Source organism: Passer domesticus, chromosome 8 (genome assembly GCF_036417665.1).
Source record: "Passer domesticus isolate bPasDom1 chromosome 8, bPasDom1.hap1, whole genome shotgun sequence".
Classification (NCBI taxonomy): domain Eukaryota; kingdom Metazoa; phylum Chordata; class Aves; order Passeriformes; family Passeridae; genus Passer; species Passer domesticus.
The window spans coordinates 797,501-813,594 of NC_087481.1; the positions used below are offsets into that span (position 1 = coordinate 797,501).

The following is a 16,094-nucleotide window of genomic DNA, read 5'->3' on the forward strand; positions in this document are numbered from 1 at the left end:
CTCCTCCTCCTCCTCCTCCTCCTCCTCCTCCTCCTCTTCCTCATCCTCCTCCTCCTCCTCCTCCTACTCCTCATCCTCCGTGTCCTGCTCCTCCTCCTCGTCCTCCTCCTCGTCCTCGTCTTCCTCCTTTCGTCCTCCTCATTCTCCTCGTCCTCCACCTCCTTGTCCTCCTCCTCCTCCTCCTTCTCCTTATCCTCCTTTTCCTGCACCTCCTCCTACTCATCCTTCTCGTCCTCCTCGTTCAACTATTCCTCCTCCTCCTCATCCTCCGTGTCCTCCTCGTCCTCCGTGTCCTCTTCGTCCTCCTCCTTGTCCTCCTCCTTGTCCTCCTCGTCCTCATCTTCCTCCTTTTCGTCCTCTTTGTCCTCCTCATCCTCCTCCTCGTCCTGCTCCTCCTCCTTCTCTTCCCCGTCCTCCTCCTCCTCCTCCTCCTTGTCCTCCTCCTCGTCCTCCTCATCCTCCTCGTCCTCCTCCTCCTCGTCCTCCTCGTCCTTGTCATCCTCCTTTTCGTCGTCCTTGTCCCCCTCCTCGTCCTCTTACTCCTCTTCCTCCTCCTCATCCTGGTCCTCCTCCTCCTCCTCCTCGTCCTCCTCGTCCTCCTCGTCCTCCTCGTCCTCGTCCTCCTCCTTTTCCTCCTCCTTGTCCTCCTCCTCCTCCTCGTCCTCCTCATCCTCCTCAGACTCCTCCTCCTCTTCCTCGTCCTCTGCATCCTCCTAATCCTCCTCATCCTCTTACTTTTCCTCATTCTCGTTTTCCTCTTCCTCCTCCTGTTTCTCCTCCTCGTCCTCCTCTTCCTCCTCCTCCTCCTCCTCCTCGTCCTCTTCGTCCGCCTCCTCCTCTTCGTCCTCGTCCTCACCCTCCTCGTCCTCGTCCTCATCCTCCTCGTCCTCGTCCTCATCCTCGTCCACCTCCTACTCCTCCTCCTCCTCCTCTTCATCATCCTCCTCGACCTCCTCGTCCTCGTCCTCATCCACATCCTCATCCCACTCCTACTCCTCCTCCTCCTCCTCTTCATCATCCTCCTCGACCTCCTCGTCGTCCTTCTCCTCCTCGTCCTCCTCCGTGTCCTCCTCCTTCTTGTCCTCTGCCTCCGTGTCCTCCTCCTCCTCCTTGTCCTTTTTCTCGTCCTCTTCTTTGTACTCCTTTTCCTCCTTTTCCTCAGCCTCGTCCACCTCCTCTTTATCCTCCTCCTCCTCCTCCTCCTCCTCCTCCTCCTCCTCCTCCTCCTCCTCCTCCTCCTCCTCCTCCTCCTCCTCCTCCTCCTCGTTCTCCTCTTCCTCCTCCTCCTACTCATCCTCCGTGTCCTGCTCCTCCTCCTCGTCCTCCTCCTCCTCCTTGTCCTCCTCCTCGTCCTCCTCATCCTCCTCGTCCTCCTCGTCCTCCTCCTACTCCTCCGCCTCCTCGTCCTCCATGTCCTCGTTCTCCTCCTCCTCCTCCTTCTCCTCCTCCTTCTCCTCCTCCTCATCCTCCTGCTCCTCCTCCTCCTTGTCCTCCACGTCGTCGTCGTCGTCCTCGTCCTCCTACTCCTTTTCATCCTCCTGCTCCTTGTCCTTTTTGTCGTCCTCTTCCGTGTACTCCTTGTCCTCCTTCTGCTCAGCCTTGTCCTCCTCCAAATATTTCATACACCTTATCCTCCACCTCCTTCTCCGCCTCCACCTCCTCCTTGTCCACCTCCTTCTCGTTGTCCTCCTCCTCCTACTCCTCATCCTCCGTGTCATCCTCGTCCTCCTCCTCCTACTCCTCCTTCTCCTTGTCCTCCTCCTCCTACTCCTCATCCTCCGTGTCATCCTCGTCCTCCTCCTCCTTGTGCTCCTCCTCCTCCTCCTTCTCCTTATCCTCCTTTTCCTACACCTCCTCCTATTCACCCTTCTCGTCCTCCTCGTTCAACTATTCCTCCTCCTCCTCATCCTCTGTGTCCTCCCCGTCCTCCGTGTCCTCTTCGTCCTCCTCCTTGTCGTCCTCCTTGTCCTCCTCGTCCTGGTCTTCCTCGTTTTCATCCTCTTTGGCCTCCTCCTCCTCTTCCTCCTCCTCCTCCTCCTTGTCCTCCTCCTCGTCCTCCTCGTCCTCGTCCTCCTCCTTTCCCTCCTCCTCGTCCTTGTCCTACTCCTCCTCCTCATCCTCCTCATCCTCTTACTTGTCCTCATTCTCATCCTCCTCCTCCTGTTTCTCCTCCTCGTCCTCCTCTTCCTCCTCCTCCTCCTCCTCGTCCTCTTCGTCCGCCTCCTCCTCTTCATCCTCACCCTCATCCTCCTCGTCCTCGTCCTCATCCTCATCCTCGTCCCACTCCTACTCCTCCTCCTCCTCCTCCTCTTCATCATCCTCCTCGACCTCCTCGTCGTCCTTCTCCTCCTCGTCCTCCTCCGTGTCCTCCTCCTTCTTGTCCTCCGCCTCCGTATCCTCATCCTCCTCCTTGTCCTTTTTCTCGTCCTCTTCTTTGTACTCCTTGTCCTCCTCCTCCTCCTCCTCCTCCTCCTCCTCCTCCTCCTCCTCCTCCTCCTCCTCCTCCTCGTTCTCCTCTTCCTCCTCCTCCGCCTCCTCGTCCTCCATGTCCTCATTCTCCTCCTCCTCCTCCTTCTCCTCCTCCTTCTCCTCCTCCTCATCCTCCTCATCCTCCTCGTCCTCCTCCTCCTGCTCCTCCTCCTTGTCCTCCTCCTCGTCCTCCTCATCCTCCTTTTCCTCTTCCTCCTCCTTGTCCTTTTTGTCGTCCTCTTCCATGTACTCCTTGTCCTCCTTCTCCTCAGCCTGGTCCTCCTCCAACTATTTCATACACCTTATCCTCTGCCTCCTTTTCCGCCTCCACCTCCTCCTCGTCCTCCTCCTCCTCGTCCTCGTCCTCCTCATCCTCCTCCTCCTTCTCCTTGTCCTCCTCCTCCTACTCCTCATCCTCCGTGTCATCCTCATCCTCCTCGTCCTCCTCCTCCTTGTCCTCCTCCTCCTCCTCCTTCTCCTTATCCTCCTTTTCCTACACCTCCTCCTACTCATCCTTCTCGTCCTCCTCATTCAACTATTCCTCCTCCTCCTCATCCTCTGTGTCCTCCTCGTCCTCCGTGTCCTCTTCGTCCTCCTCCTTGTCCTCCTCCTTGTCCTCCTCGTCCTCGTCTTCCTCCTTTTCGTCCTCTTTGTCCTCCTCGTCCTCCTCCTCGTCATGCTCCTCCTCCTTCTCTTCCCCGTCCTCCTCCTCCTCCTCCTCCTCCTTGTCCTCCTCCTCGTCCTCCTCATCCTCCTCGTCCTCCTCGTCCTCCTCGTCCTCTTCGTCCTCCTCCTCCTCCTCCTCGTCCTCTTCCTCCTCCTTTTCCTCCTCCTTGTCCTTGTCCTCCTCCTCCTCCTCGTCCTCCTCATCCTCCTCCTCGTCCTCCATGTCCTCGTCCTCCTCCTCCTCCTCCTTCTCCTCCTCCTTCTCCTCCTCCTCATCCTCCTCATCCTCCTCATCCTCCTCCTCCTGCTCCGCCTCCTCCTTGTCCTCCCTGTCGTCGTCGTCGTCCTCGTCCTCGTCCTCCTCCTCCTCCTTTTCCTCCTCCTGCTCCTTGTCCTTTTTGTCATCCTCTTCCGTGTACTCCTTGTCCTCCTACTCCTCAGCCTGGTCCTCCTCCAACTATTTCATACACCTTATCCTCTGCCTCCTTTTCCGCCTCCACCTCCTCCTCGTCCTCCTCGTCCTCCTCCTCCTCCTCCTCCTCCTCCTTTTCCTCCTCGTGCTCCTTGTCCTTTTTGTCATCCTCTTCCGTGTACTCCTTGTCCTCCTTCTCCTCAGCCTGGTCCTCCTCCAACTATTTCATACGCCTTATCCTCTGCCTCCTTTTCCGCCTTCACCTCCTCCTCGTCCTCCTCCTCCTCGTCCTCGTCCTCGTCCTCCTCATCCTCCTCCTCCTTCTTCTTGTCGTCCTCCTCCTACTCCTCATCCTCTGTGTCATCCTCATCCTCCTCGTCCTCCTCCTCCTTGTCCTCCTCCTCCTCCTTCTCCTTATCCTCCTTTTCCTACACCTCCTCCTGCTCATCCTTCTCGTCCTCCTCATTCAACTATTCCTCCTCCTCCCCGTCCTCTGTGTCCTCCTCGTCCTCCGTGTCCTCTTCGTCCTCCTCCTTGTCCTCCTCCTTGTCCTCCTCGTCCTCGTCTTTCTCCTTTTCGTCCTCTTTGTCCTCCTCTTCCTTGTCCTCGTCCTGCTCCTCCTCCTTCTCTTCCCCGTCCTGCTCCTCCTCCTCCTCCTCGTCCTCCTCGTCCTCCTCGTCCTCGTCCTCCTCCTCCTCCTCCTCCTCCTCCTTGTCCTCCTCGTCCTCGTCCTCCTCCTTTTCCTCCTCCTCGTCCTTGTCCTCCTCCTCCTCCTCGTCCTCCTCATCCTCCTCAGACTCCTGCTCCTCTTCCTCGTCCTCTGCGTCCTCCTCATCCTCCTCATCCTCTTACTTGTCCTCATTCTCGTCCTCGTTTTCCTCCTCCTCCTCCTGTTTCTCCTCCTCGTCCTCCTCTTCCTCCTCCTCCTCCTCCTCCTCGTCCTCTTCGTCCGCCTCCTCCTCTTCGTCCTCGTCCTCATCCTCCTCGTCCTCGTCCTCATCCTCATCGTCGTCCCACTCTTACTCCTCCTCCTCCTCCTCCTCTTCATCATCCTCCTCGACCTCCTCGTCGTCCTTCTCCTCCTCATCCTCCTCCGTGTCCTCCTCCTTCTTGTCCTTCGCCTCCGTGTCCTCCTCCTCCTTGTCCTTTTTCTCGTCCTCATCTTTGTACTCCTTGTCCTCCTTCTCCTCAGCCTCGTCCACCTCCAACTATCCCATCCACCTTATACTCCTCCTCCTCATCCTCCTCCACCTCCTCTTTGTCCTCCTCCTCCTCCTCCTTCTTCTTGTCCTCCTCCTCCTCCTACTCCTCCTCCTCCTCGTTCTCCTCTTCGTCCTCCTCCTACTCCTCATCCTCCGTGTCCTGCTCCTCCTCCTCGTCCTCCTCCTCCTCCTTGCCCTCCTCCTCGTCCTCCTCCTCCTCCTTCTCTTCGTCCTCCACGTCCTCGTCCTCCTCCTCCTCCTTCTCCTTGTCCTCCTCCTCCTACTCCTTATCCTCCGTGTCATCCTCGTCCTCCTCGTCCTCCTCCTCCTTGTCCTCCTCCTCGTCCTCCTCATCCTCCTCGTCCTCCTCCTGCTCGTCCTCGTCTTCCTCCTTTCGTCCTCCTCATTCTCCTCGTCCTCCTCCTCCTCGTCATCATCCTCCTCCTTTTCGTCCTCCTTGTCCTCCTCCTTCTCCTCGTCCTCATCCTCCTCCTCCTCGTCCTCCATGTCCTCGTCCTCCTCCTCCTCCTCCTTCTCCTCCTCCTTCTCCTCCTCCTCATCCTTCTCATCCTCCTCGTCCTCCTCCTCATGCTCCTCCTCCTCCTTGTCCTCCCTGTCGTCGTCGTCGTCCTCGTCCTCGTCCTCCTCCTCCTTTTCCTCCTCCTGCTCCTTGTCCTTTTTGTCGTCCTCTTCCATGTACTCCTTGTCCTCCTTCTCCTCAGCCTGGTCCTCCTCCAACTATTTCATACACCTTATCCTCTGCCTCCTTTTCCGCCTCCACCTCCTCCTCGTCCTCGTCCTCGTCCTCCTCATCCTCATCCTCCTACGTTTCATCCTCCTTGTCCTCCTCCTCCTCCTCGTCCTCCACGTCCTCGTCCTGCTCCTCCTCCTCCTCCTTCTCCTTGTCCTCCTCCTCCTACTCCTCATCCTCCGTGTCATCCTCGTCCTCCTCGTCCTCCTCCTCCTTGTCCTCCTCCTCCTTCTCCTTCTCCTTATCCTCCTTTTCCTACACCTCCTCCTACTCATCCTTCTCCTCCTCCTCGTTCAACTATTCCTCCTCCTCCTCATCCTCTGTGTCCTCCTCGTCCTCCGTGTCCTCTTCGTCCTCCTCTTTGTCCTCCTCGTCCTCGTCTTCCTCCTTTTCGTCCTCTTTGTCCTCCTCATCCTCCTCCTCGTCCTGCTCCTCCTCCTTCTCTTCCCCTATCCTCCTCCTCCTACTCCTTGTCCTCCTCCTTGTCCTCCTCATCCTCCTCGTCCTCCTCCTCCTCCTCCTCATCCTCCTCGTCCTCCTCCTCCTCGTCCTCCTCGTCCTCGTCATCCTCCTTTTCGTCGTCCTTGTCCTCCTCCTCCTCCTCGTCCTCCTCACTTTCCTCCTCCTTGTCCTTGTCCTCCTCCTCCTCTTCCTCCTCCTCCTCGTCCTCTTCGACTGCCTCCTCCTCTTCGTCCTCGTCCTCATCCTCCTCGTCCTCGTCCTCATCCTCGTCCACCTCCTCCTCCTCCACCTCCTCCTCCTCCTCCTCCATCTCCTCCTCCTGCTCCTCATCCTCCTCGTCCTCGTCCTCATCCTCCTCGTCCTCGTCCACATCCTCCTCGTCCTCGTCCACATCCTCATCCTCGTCCCACTCCTACTACTCCTCCTCCTCCTCTTCATCATCCTCCTCGACCTCCTCGTCGTCCTCCTCCTCCTTGTCCTCCTCCGCGTCCTCCTTGTCCTTATCCTCCTCCTCATCATCCACCTCCTCTTCCTCCTCCTCGTCCTCCTCCTCCTCCTCCTCCTCCTCCTCCTCCTCCTCCTCCTCCTCCTCCTCCTCCTCCTCCTCCTCCTCCTCATTGTCCTCGTCCTCGTCCTCTTCCTCCTTGTCCTCCTCGTCCACGTCCTCCTGCTTTTCCTCCTCCGTGTCCTTTTCCTCCTCCTCCATGTCCTTCTCCTCCTCATCCTTATTTTCCACCTCCTCGTCTTGCTCGTCCTCGCCGTCGTCATCCTTCTCCTCCTCCTCCTACTCCTCCTCCTCCTCCTCCTCCACCTCCTCCTCCTCCGTCTCCTCCTCCTCCTCCTGCTCCTCATCCTCCTCGTCCTCGTCCTCCTCGTCCTCTTCGTCCGCCTCCTCCTCTTCGTCCTCGTCCTCATTCTCCTCTTCCTCCTTCTCCTCAGCCTGGTTCCCCTCCAACTATTTCATCCACCTTATTCTCCTCCTCCTTTTCCATGTCCACCTCCTCTTTGTCCTCCTCCTCCTCCTCCTTCCCTTTGTCCTCCTTTTCCTACTCCTCCTCCTAATCCTCCTACTCGTCCTCCTCGTTCAACTCTTCCTCCTCCTCGTCCTCCGCATCCTCCCTGTCCTCCTCGTCCTCCTCGTCCTCGTCCTTCTCTTTCTCTTCGTCCGCCTCCTCATCTTCCTCCTCCGCCTAATCCTCCGCGTCCTTGTCCTCATCCTCATCGCCCTCCTACTCCTCCTTCTCCTCCTCACCATCCTCCTCCTCGTCCTCCTCCTCCTTGTCCACCTCCTCCTCCTACTCATCCTCCTCCTCCTCCTCATTCTCCTCTCCCTCCTCCTCCTTCTCATCATATTCCGCCTCCTCCTCCTCCTCCTTCACGTCCACCTCATCTTCCTCGTCCCTCTCCTCCTCGTCCTCCTCGTCCTCCACATCCTCGTCCTCCTCCTTCTCCTCATCCTCCACGTCCTCGTCCTCCTCCGCCTCCTCGTCCTCCTCCTCCTTGTCCTCCTCCTCCACCTTGTCCTTTTTTTCGTCCTCTTCCTCATTCTCCTTGTCCTCCTTCTCCTCAGCCTGGTCCTCCTCCAACTATTTCATCCACCGTTTTCTCCTCCTCCTTTTCCATGTCCACCTCCTCTTTGTCCTCCTCCTCCTCCTCCTTCTCCTTGTCCTGCTGTTCCTACTCCTCCTCCTAATCCTCCTCCTCATCCTCCTCGTTCAACTCTTCCTCTTCCTCGTCCTCCTCATCCTCTGTGTCCTCCTCGCCCTCCTCGTCCTCCTCCTTGTCCTCCTCCTTGTCCTCGCGTCCTCCTCCTCCTTGTCGTCCTCGTCCTGCACGTCCTCGTCCTCCTCCTCCTCATCCTCCTCTTCCTCGTCCTCCTCCTTTTCGTCCTCCTTGTCCTCCTCCTTCTCCTCCTTGTCCTCATCATCCCTCGTCCTCGTCGTCATCGTCGTCGTCGTCGTCGTCATCGTCGTCCTCCTCCTCCTCCTCCTCCTCCTCCTCCTCCTCCTCCTCCTCCTCCTCCTGCTTCTCATCCACCTCGTCCTCTTCATCCACCTCCTCCTCATCGTCCTCGTCCTCATCCTCCTCATCCTCATCCTCATCCTCCTCGTCCTCCTCCTCATCCTTATCCTCGTCCCACTCCTCCTCCTCCTCCTCCTCCTCCTCCTCCTCCTACTCATCCTCCTCCTCCTCCTCCTCCTCCTCCTCCTCCTCCTCCTCCTCATTCTCTACCTTGTCCTCCTCCTCCTCCTCGTCCTCGTACTCCTCCTTTTCCTCCTCCTCCTCCTCCTCCTCGTCCTCCTCCTCCTCCTCCTCCTCTTCCTCATCCTCCTCCTCCTCCTCCTCCTACTCCTCATCCTCCGTGTCCTGCTCCTCCTCCTCGTCCTCCTCCTCGTCCTCGTCTTCCTCCTTTCGTCCTCCTCATTCTCCTCGTCCTCCACCTCCTTGTCCTCCTCCTTCTCCTTATCCTCCTTTTCCTGCACCTCCTCCTACTCATCCTTCTCGTCCTCCTCGTTCAACTATTCCTCCTCCTCCTCATCCTCCGTGTCCTCCTCGTCCTCCGTGTCCTCTTCGTCCTCCTCCTTGTCCTCCTCCTTGTCCTCCTCGTCCTCATCTTCCTCCTTTTCGTCCTCTTTGTCCTCCTCATCCTCCTCCTCGTCCTGCTCCTCCTCCTTCTCTTCCCCGTCCTCCTCCTCCTCCTCCTCCTTGTCCTCCTCCTCGTCCTCCTCATCCTCCTCGTCCTCCTCCTCCTCGTCCTCCTCGTCCTTGTCATCCTCCTTTTCGTCGTCCTTGTCCCCCTCCTCGTCCTCTTACTCCTCTTCCTCCTCCTCATCCTGGTCCTCCTCCTCCTCCTCCTCGTCCTCCTCCTCCTCCTCGTCCTCCTCGTCCTCATCCTCCTCCTTTTCCTCCTCCTTGTCCTCCTCCTCCTCCTCGTCCTCCTCATCCTCCTCAGACTCCTGCTCCTCTTCCTCGTCCTCTGCATCCTCCTAATCCTCCTCATCCTCTTACTTTTCCTCATTCTCGTTTTCCTCTTCCTCCTCCTGTTTCTCCTCCTCGTCCTCCTCTTCCTCCTCCTCCTCCTCCTCCTCGTCCTCTTCATCCGCCTCCTCCTCTTCGTCCTCGTCCTCACCCTCCTCGTCCTCGTCCTCATCCTCCTCGTCCTCGTCCTCATCCTCGTCCACCTCCTACTCCTCCTCCTCCTCCTCTTCATCATCCTCCTCGACCTCCTCGTCCTCGTCCTCATCCACATCCTCATCCCACTCCTACTCCTCCTCCTCCTCCTCTTCATCATCCTCCTCGACCTCCTCGTCGTCCTTCTCCTCCTCGTCCTCCTCCGTGTCCTCCTCCTTCTTGTCCTCTGCCTCCGTGTCCTCCTCCTCCTCCTTGTCCTTTTTCTCGTCCTCTTCTTTGTACTCCTTTTCCTCCTTTTCCTCAGCCTCGTCCACCTCCTCTTTATCCTCCTCCTCCTCCTCCTCCTCCTCCTCCTCCTCCTCCTCCTCCTCTTCCTCCTCCTCCTACTCATCCTCCGTGTCCTGCTCCTCCTCCTCGTCCTCCTCCTCCTCCTTGTCCTCCTCCTCGTCCTCCTCATCCTCCTCGTCCTCCTCGTCCTCCTCCTACTCCTCCGCCTCCTCGTCCTCCATGTCCTCGTTCTCCTCCTCCTCCTCCTTCTCCTCCTCCTTCTCCTCCTCCTCATCCTCCTGCTCCTCCTCCTCCTTGTCCTCCACGTCGTCGTCGTCGTCCTCGTCCTCCTACTCCTTTTCATCCTCCTGCTCCTTGTCCTTTTTGTCGTCCTCTTCCGTGTACTCCTTGTCCTCCTTCTGCTCAGCCTTGTCCTCCTCCAAATATTTCATACACCTTATCCTCCACCTCCTTCTCCGCCTCCACCTCCTCCTTGTCCTCCTCCTTCTCGTTGTCCTCCTCCTCCTACTCCTCATCCTCCGTGTCATCCTCGTCCTCCTCCTCCTACTCCTCCTTCTCCTTGTCCTCCTCCTCCTACTCCTCATCCTCCGTGTCATCCTCGTCCTCCTCCTCCTTGTGCTCCTCCTCCTCCTCCTTCTCCTTATCCTCCTTTTCCTACACCTCCTCCTATTCACCCTTCTCGTCCTCCTCGTTCAACTATTCCTCCTCCTCCTCATCCTCTGTGTCCTCCCCGTCCTCCGTGTCCTCTTCGTCCTCCTCCTTGTCGTCCTCCTTGTCCTCCTCGTCCTGGTCTTCCTCGTTTTCGTCCTCTTTGGCCTCCTCCTCCTCTTCCTCCTCCTCCTCCTCCTTGTCCTCCTCCTCGTCCTCCTCGTCCTCGTCCTCCTCCTTTCCCTCCTCCTCGTCCTTGTCCTACTCCTCCTCCTCATCCTCCTCATCCTCTTACTTGTCCTCATTCTCATCCTCCTCCTCCTGTTTCTCCTCCTCGTCCTCCTCTTCCTCCTCCTCCTCCTCCTCGTCCTCTTCGTCCGCCTCCTCCTCTTCATCCTCACCCTCATCCTCCTCGTCCTCGTCCTCATCCTCATCCTCGTCCCACTCCTACTCCTCCTCCTCCTCCTCTTCATCATCCTCCTCGACCTCCTCGTCGTCCTTCTCCTCCTCGTCCTCCTCCGTGTCCTCCTCCTTCTTGTCCTCCGCCTCCGTATCCTCATCCTCCTCCTTGTCCTTTTTCTCGTCCTCTTCTTTGTACTCCTTGTCCTCCTCCTCCTCCTCCTCCTCCTCCTCCTCCTCCTCCTCCTCCTCCTCCTCCTCCTCCTCCTCCTCCTCCTCCTCCTCCTCCTCGTTCTCCTCTTCCTCCTCCTCCGCCTCCTCGTCCTCCATGTCCTCATTCTCCTCCTCCTCCTCCTTCTCCTCCTCCTTCTCCTCCTCCTCATCCTCCTCATCCTCCTCGTCCTCCTCCTCCTGCTCCTCCTCCTTGTCCTCCTCCTCGTCCTCCTCATCCTCCTTTTCCTCTTCCTCCTCCTTGTCCTTTTTGTCGTCCTCTTCCATGTACTCCTTGTCCTCCTTCTCCTCAGCCTGGTCCTCCTCCAACTATTTCATACACCTTATCCTCTGCCTCCTTTTCCGCCTCCACCTCCTCCTCGTCCTCCTCCTCCTCGTCCTCGTCCTCCTCATCCTCCTCCTCCTTCTCCTTGTCCTCCTCCTCCTACTCCTCATCCTCCGTGTCATCCTCATCCTCCTCGTCCTCCTCCTCCTTGTCCTCCTCCTCCTCCTCCTTCTCCTTATCCTCCTTTTCCTACACCTCCTCCTACTCATCCTTCTCGTCCTCCTCATTCAACTATTCCTCCTCCTCCTCATCCTCTGTGTCCTCCTCGTCCTCCGTGTCCTCTTCGTCCTCCTCCTTGTCCTCCTCCTTGTCCTCCTCGTCCTCGTCTTCCTCCTTTTCGTCCTCTTTGTCCTCCTCGTCCTCCTCCTCGTCATGCTCCTCCTCCTTCTCTTCCCCGTCCTCCTCCTCCTCCTCCTCCTCCTTGTCCTCCTCCTCGTCCTCCTCATCCTCCTCGTCCTCCTCGTCCTCCTCGTCCTCCTCGTCCTCCTCCTCCTCCTCCTCCTCCTCGTCCTCTTCCTCCTCCTTTTCCTCCTCCTCGTCCTTGTCCTCCTCCTCCTCCTCGTCCTCCTCATCCTCCTCCTCGTCCTCCATGTCCTCGTCCTCCTCCTCCTCCTCCTTCTCCTCCTCCTTCTCCTCCTCCTCATCCTCCTCATCCTCCTCATCCTCCTCCTCCTGCTCCGCCTCCTCCTTGTCCTCCCTGTCGTCGTCGTCGTCCTCGTCCTCGTCCTCCTCCTCCTCCTTTTCCTCCTCCTGCTCCTTGTCCTTTTTGTCATCCTCTTCCGTGTACTCCTTGTCCTCCTACTCCTCAGCCTGGTCCTCCTCCAACTATTTCATACACCTTATCCTCTGCCTCCTTTTCCGCCTCCACCTCCTCCTCGTCCTCCTCGTCCTCCTCCTCCTCCTCCTCCTCCTCCTTTTCCTCCTCCTGCTCCTTGTCCTTTTTGTCATCCTCTTCCGTGTACTCCTTGTCCTCCTTCTCCTCAGCCTGGTCCTCCTCCAACTATTTCATACACCTTATCCTCTGCCTCCTTTTCCGCCTTCACCTCCTCCTCGTCCTCCTCCTCCTCGTCCTTGTCCTCGTCCTCCTCATCCTCCTCCTCCTTCTTCTTGTCGTCCTCCTCCTACTCCTCATCCTCTGTGTCATCCTCATCCTCCTCGTCCTCCTCCTCCTTGTCCTCCTCCTCCTCCTTCTCCTTATCCTCCTTTTCCTACACCTCCTCCTGCTCATCCTTCTCGTCCTCCTCATTCAACTATTCCTCCTCCTCCCCGTCCTCTGTGTCCTCCTCGTCCTCCGTGTCCTCTTCGTCCTCCTCCTTGTCCTCCTCCTTGTCCTCCTCGTCCTCGTCTTTCTCCTTTTCGTCCTCTTTGTCCTCCTCTTCCTTGTCCTCGTCCTGCTCCTCCTCCTTCTCTTCCCCGTCCTGCTCCTCCTCCTCCTCCTCGTCCTCCTCGTCCTCCTCGTCCTCCTCCTCCTCCTCCTCCTCCTCCTCCTCCTTGTCCTCCTCGTCCTCGTCCTCCTCCTTTTCCTCCTCCTCGTCCTTGTCCTCCTCCTCCTCCTCGTCCTCCTCATCCTCCTCAGACTCCTGCTCCTCTTCCTCGTCCTCTGCGTCCTCCTCATCCTCCTCATCCTCTTACTTGTCCTCATTCTCGTCCTCGTTTTCCTCCTCCTCCTCCTGTTTCTCCTCCTCGTCCTCCTCTTCCTCCTCCTCCTCCTCCTCCTCGTCCTCTTCGTCCGCCTCCTCCTCTTCGTCCTCGTCCTCATCCTCCTCGTCCTCGTCCTCATCCTCATCGTCGTCCCACTCTTACTCCTCCTCCTCCTCCTCCTCTTCATCATCCTCCTCGACCTCCTCGTCGTCCTTCTCCTCCTCGTCCTCCTCCGTGTCCTCCTCCTTCTTGTCCTCCGCCTCCGTGTTCTCCTCCTCCTTGTCCTTTTTCTCGTCCTCTTCTTTGTACTCCTTGTCCTCCTTCTCCTCAGCCTCATCCACCTCCAACTATCCCATCCACCTTATACTCCTCCTCCTCATCCTCCTCCACCTCCTCTTTGTCCTCCTCCTCCTCCTCCTTCTTCTTGTCCTCCTCCTCCTCCTACTCCTCCTCCTCCTCGTTCTCCTCTTCGTCCTCCTCCTACTCCTCATCCTCCGTGTCCTGCTCCTCCTCCTCGTCCTCCTCCTCCTCCTTGCCCTCCTCCTCGTCCTCCTCATCCTCTTCGTCCTCCTCCTCCTCGTCCTCCTCCTCCTCCTTCTCTTCGTCCTCCACGTCCTCGTCCTCCTCCTCCTCCTTCTCCTTGTCCTCCTCCTCCTACTCCTCATCCTCCGTGTCATCCTCGTCCTCCTCGTCCTCCTCCTCCTTGTCCTCCTCCTCGTCCTCCTCATCCTCCTCGTCCTCCTCCTGCTCGTCCTCGTCTTCCTCCATTCGTCCTCCTCATTCTCCTCGTCCTCCTCCTCCTCGTCATCATCCTCCTCCTTTTCGTCCTCCTTGTCCTCCTCCTCCTCCTCCTCCTCGTCCTCATCCTCCTCCTCCTCGTCCTCCTCCTCCTCCTCCTTCTCCTCCTCCTTCTCCTCCTCCTCATCCTCCTCATCCTCCTCGTCCTCCTCCTCATGCTCCTCCTCCTCCTTGTCCTCCCTGTCGTCGTCCTCGTCCTCGTCCTCGTCCTCCTCCTCCTTTTCCTCCTCCTGCTCCTTGTCCTTTTTGTCGTCCTCTTCCATGTACTCCTTGTCCTCCTTCTCCTCAGCCTGGTCCTCCTCCAACTATTTCATACACCTTATCCTCTGCCTCCTTTTCCGCCTCCACCTCCTCCTCGTCCTCCTCCTCCTCGTCCTCCTCATCCTCATCCTCCTACGTTTCATCCTCCTTGTCCTCCTCCTCCTCCTCGTCCTCCACGTCCTCGTCCTGCTCCTCCTCCTCCTCCTTCTCCTTGTCCTCCTCCTCCTACTCCTCATCCTCCGTGTCATCCTCGTCCTCCTCGTCCTCCTCCTCCTTGTCCTCCTCCTCCTTCTCCTTCTCCTTATCCTCCTTTTCCTACACCTCCTCCTACTCATCCTTCTCCTCCTCCTCGTTCAACTATTCCTCCTCCTCCTCATCCTCTGTGTCCTCCTCGTCCTCCGTGTCCTCTTCGTCCTCCTCTTTGTCCTCCTCGTCCTCGTCTTCCTCCTTTTCGTCCTCTTTGTCCTCCTCATCCTCCTCCTCGTCCTGCTCCTCCTCCTTCTCTTCCCCTATCCTCCTCCTCCTCCTCCTTGTCCTCCTCCTCGTCCTCCTCATCCTCCTCGTCCTCCTCCTCCTCGTCCTCCTCGTCCTCGTCATCCTCCTTTTCGTCGTCCTTGTCCTCCTCCTCCTCCTCGTCCTCCTCACTTTCCTCCTCCTTGTCCTTGTCCTCCTCCTCCTCTTCCTCCTCCTCCTCGTCCTCTTCGACTGCCTCCTCCTCTTCGTCCTCGTCCTCATCCTCCTCGTCCTCGTCCTCATCCTCGTCCACCTCCTACTCCTCCTCCTCCTCCTCTTCATCATCCTCCTTGTCCTCCTCCTCCGTGTCCTCCTCCTCCTCCTTGTCCTTTTCTTGTCTTCTTCCTTGTACTCCTTGTCCTCCTTCTCCTCAACCTGGTCCACCTCCAACTGTTCCATCCACCTTATCCTCCTCCTCCTTTTCCTCCTCCACCTCCTCTTTGTCCTCCGCCTCCTCCTCCTTCTCCTTGTCCTCCTCCTCCTACTGCTCCTCCTCGTCCTCCTCCTTTTCCTCATCCTCCGTGTCCTCCTCATCCTCGTGCTCCAACTTTTCATCCTTCTCCTCCTCGTCCTCCTCCTCCTACTCCTCCTCCTCCACCTCCTTTTCTTCCTCCTCATCCTTCTCGTACGCCTACTCCTCCTCCTCTTCCTCATCCTCTGCGTCCTCCTCCTCCTTCTACTTCTCCTCCTCCTCATCCTCCATGTCCTCCTCTCCTCCTCCTCCTCCTCGTCCTCTTCCTCTTTCTCCTAGTTCTCCTCCTCCACCTCCTTAATTTCCTCCTCATCCTCCTCCTAGTCCTCCTCCTCTTCCTCGTCCTCTGCGTCCTCCTCCTCCTCTTCCTCCTCCTCCTCGTCCTCCTCCTCATCCTCGTCCTCCATGTCCTCCTCATCCTCCTCCTCGTCCTCGTCCTCCTCGTCCTCTTCCTTGTTCTTGTCCTCCTCCTCCTCTTCCTGTTTCTCCTCCTCCTCCTCTTCCTCCTCGTCTTCCTCCTCCTTCTCCTCTTCCTCCTCCTCCTCCTCGTCCTCCTCCTCCTCATTATCCTCTTCCTCGTCCTCTTCCTCCTCCTCCTCCTCCTCCTCCTCCTCCTCCTCCTCCTCCTCCTCCTCCTCCTCCTCCTCCTCCTAGTCTTCCTCCTCCTCCTCCTCCTCCTCCTCCTCCTAGTCTTCCTCCTCCTCTTCCTCCTCGTCCTTCTCTTCCTCCTCCTCCTTCTCCTCATCCTTCTTGTCCTCCTTGTCCTCCTACTCGTCCTCATCGTCCTCCTCCTCTTCCTCCTCCTTGTCCTTGTTCTCGTCCTCCTCCTCGTACTCCTTGTCCTCCTTCTCCTCAGCCTGGTTCTCCTCCAAGTATGCCGTCCTCCTTATCCTCCTCCTCCTTTTATTCCTCCACCTCATCCTCCTCCTTCTTCTCACCCTCCTCCTCCTCCTTATCTTCCACCTCATACTCCTCCTCCTATTCCTCGTTGTCCTCATCCTCATCCTCATTCTCATCCTCCTCTTTCTTTTCCTCCTCTTACTCCTCATACTCTACTTCGCATATTACTTGTCCTCTTCCTAGTCCTCATCCTTGTCCTCATCCTCATACTTCTACCCGTCCCTGCCCTCCACATCGTCCTCTTCCTCATCCTCCTCATCCTCATCCTTGTCCTTCTTCTGATCCTCATCCTCCTCTTCCTCCACCTTGTCGTCCTCTTCCTCCTTGTCCTCCTCCTCCTTGCTATTTTCCTAACCCCTCCTCCTCGTCCTCACCCTTCTGGTACTCCACATACTCCTCCTTCTGGTCCTCATCCTCCTCCTCCTCCTCGTCCTCCTCCTCCTTCTCCTCCTTGTCTTCCTCCTCGTCCTCCGCATTATCCTTGTCCTCCTCCTCCTCATGTTCATCGTCCTTGGCCTCGTCCT

At 58.1% G+C, this 16,094-nt stretch overlaps 6 pseudogenes; all 6 read right to left on the minus strand.

Moving 5' to 3' along the window:
• LOC135306033 (cilia- and flagella-associated protein 251-like) overlaps positions 1-223 on the minus strand; it is a 1,271-nt pseudogene extending 1,048 nt beyond the window's left edge.
• LOC135306034 (glutamic acid-rich protein-like) lies at positions 130-1,622 on the minus strand (annotated as a pseudogene).
• A 1,115-nt stretch (positions 1,623-2,737) lies between these two features.
• Positions 2,738-6,668, minus strand: LOC135306035 (cilia- and flagella-associated protein 251-like; annotated as a pseudogene).
• Positions 6,669-8,435: 1,767 nt separating this feature from the next.
• Positions 8,436-9,813, minus strand: LOC135306036 (cilia- and flagella-associated protein 251-like; annotated as a pseudogene).
• Positions 9,504-12,771, minus strand: LOC135306037 (glutamic acid-rich protein-like; annotated as a pseudogene).
• Positions 12,772-12,784: 13 nt separating this feature from the next.
• LOC135306038 (cilia- and flagella-associated protein 251-like) lies at positions 12,785-15,419 on the minus strand (annotated as a pseudogene).
• Between the last annotated feature and the right edge of the window lie 675 nt (positions 15,420-16,094).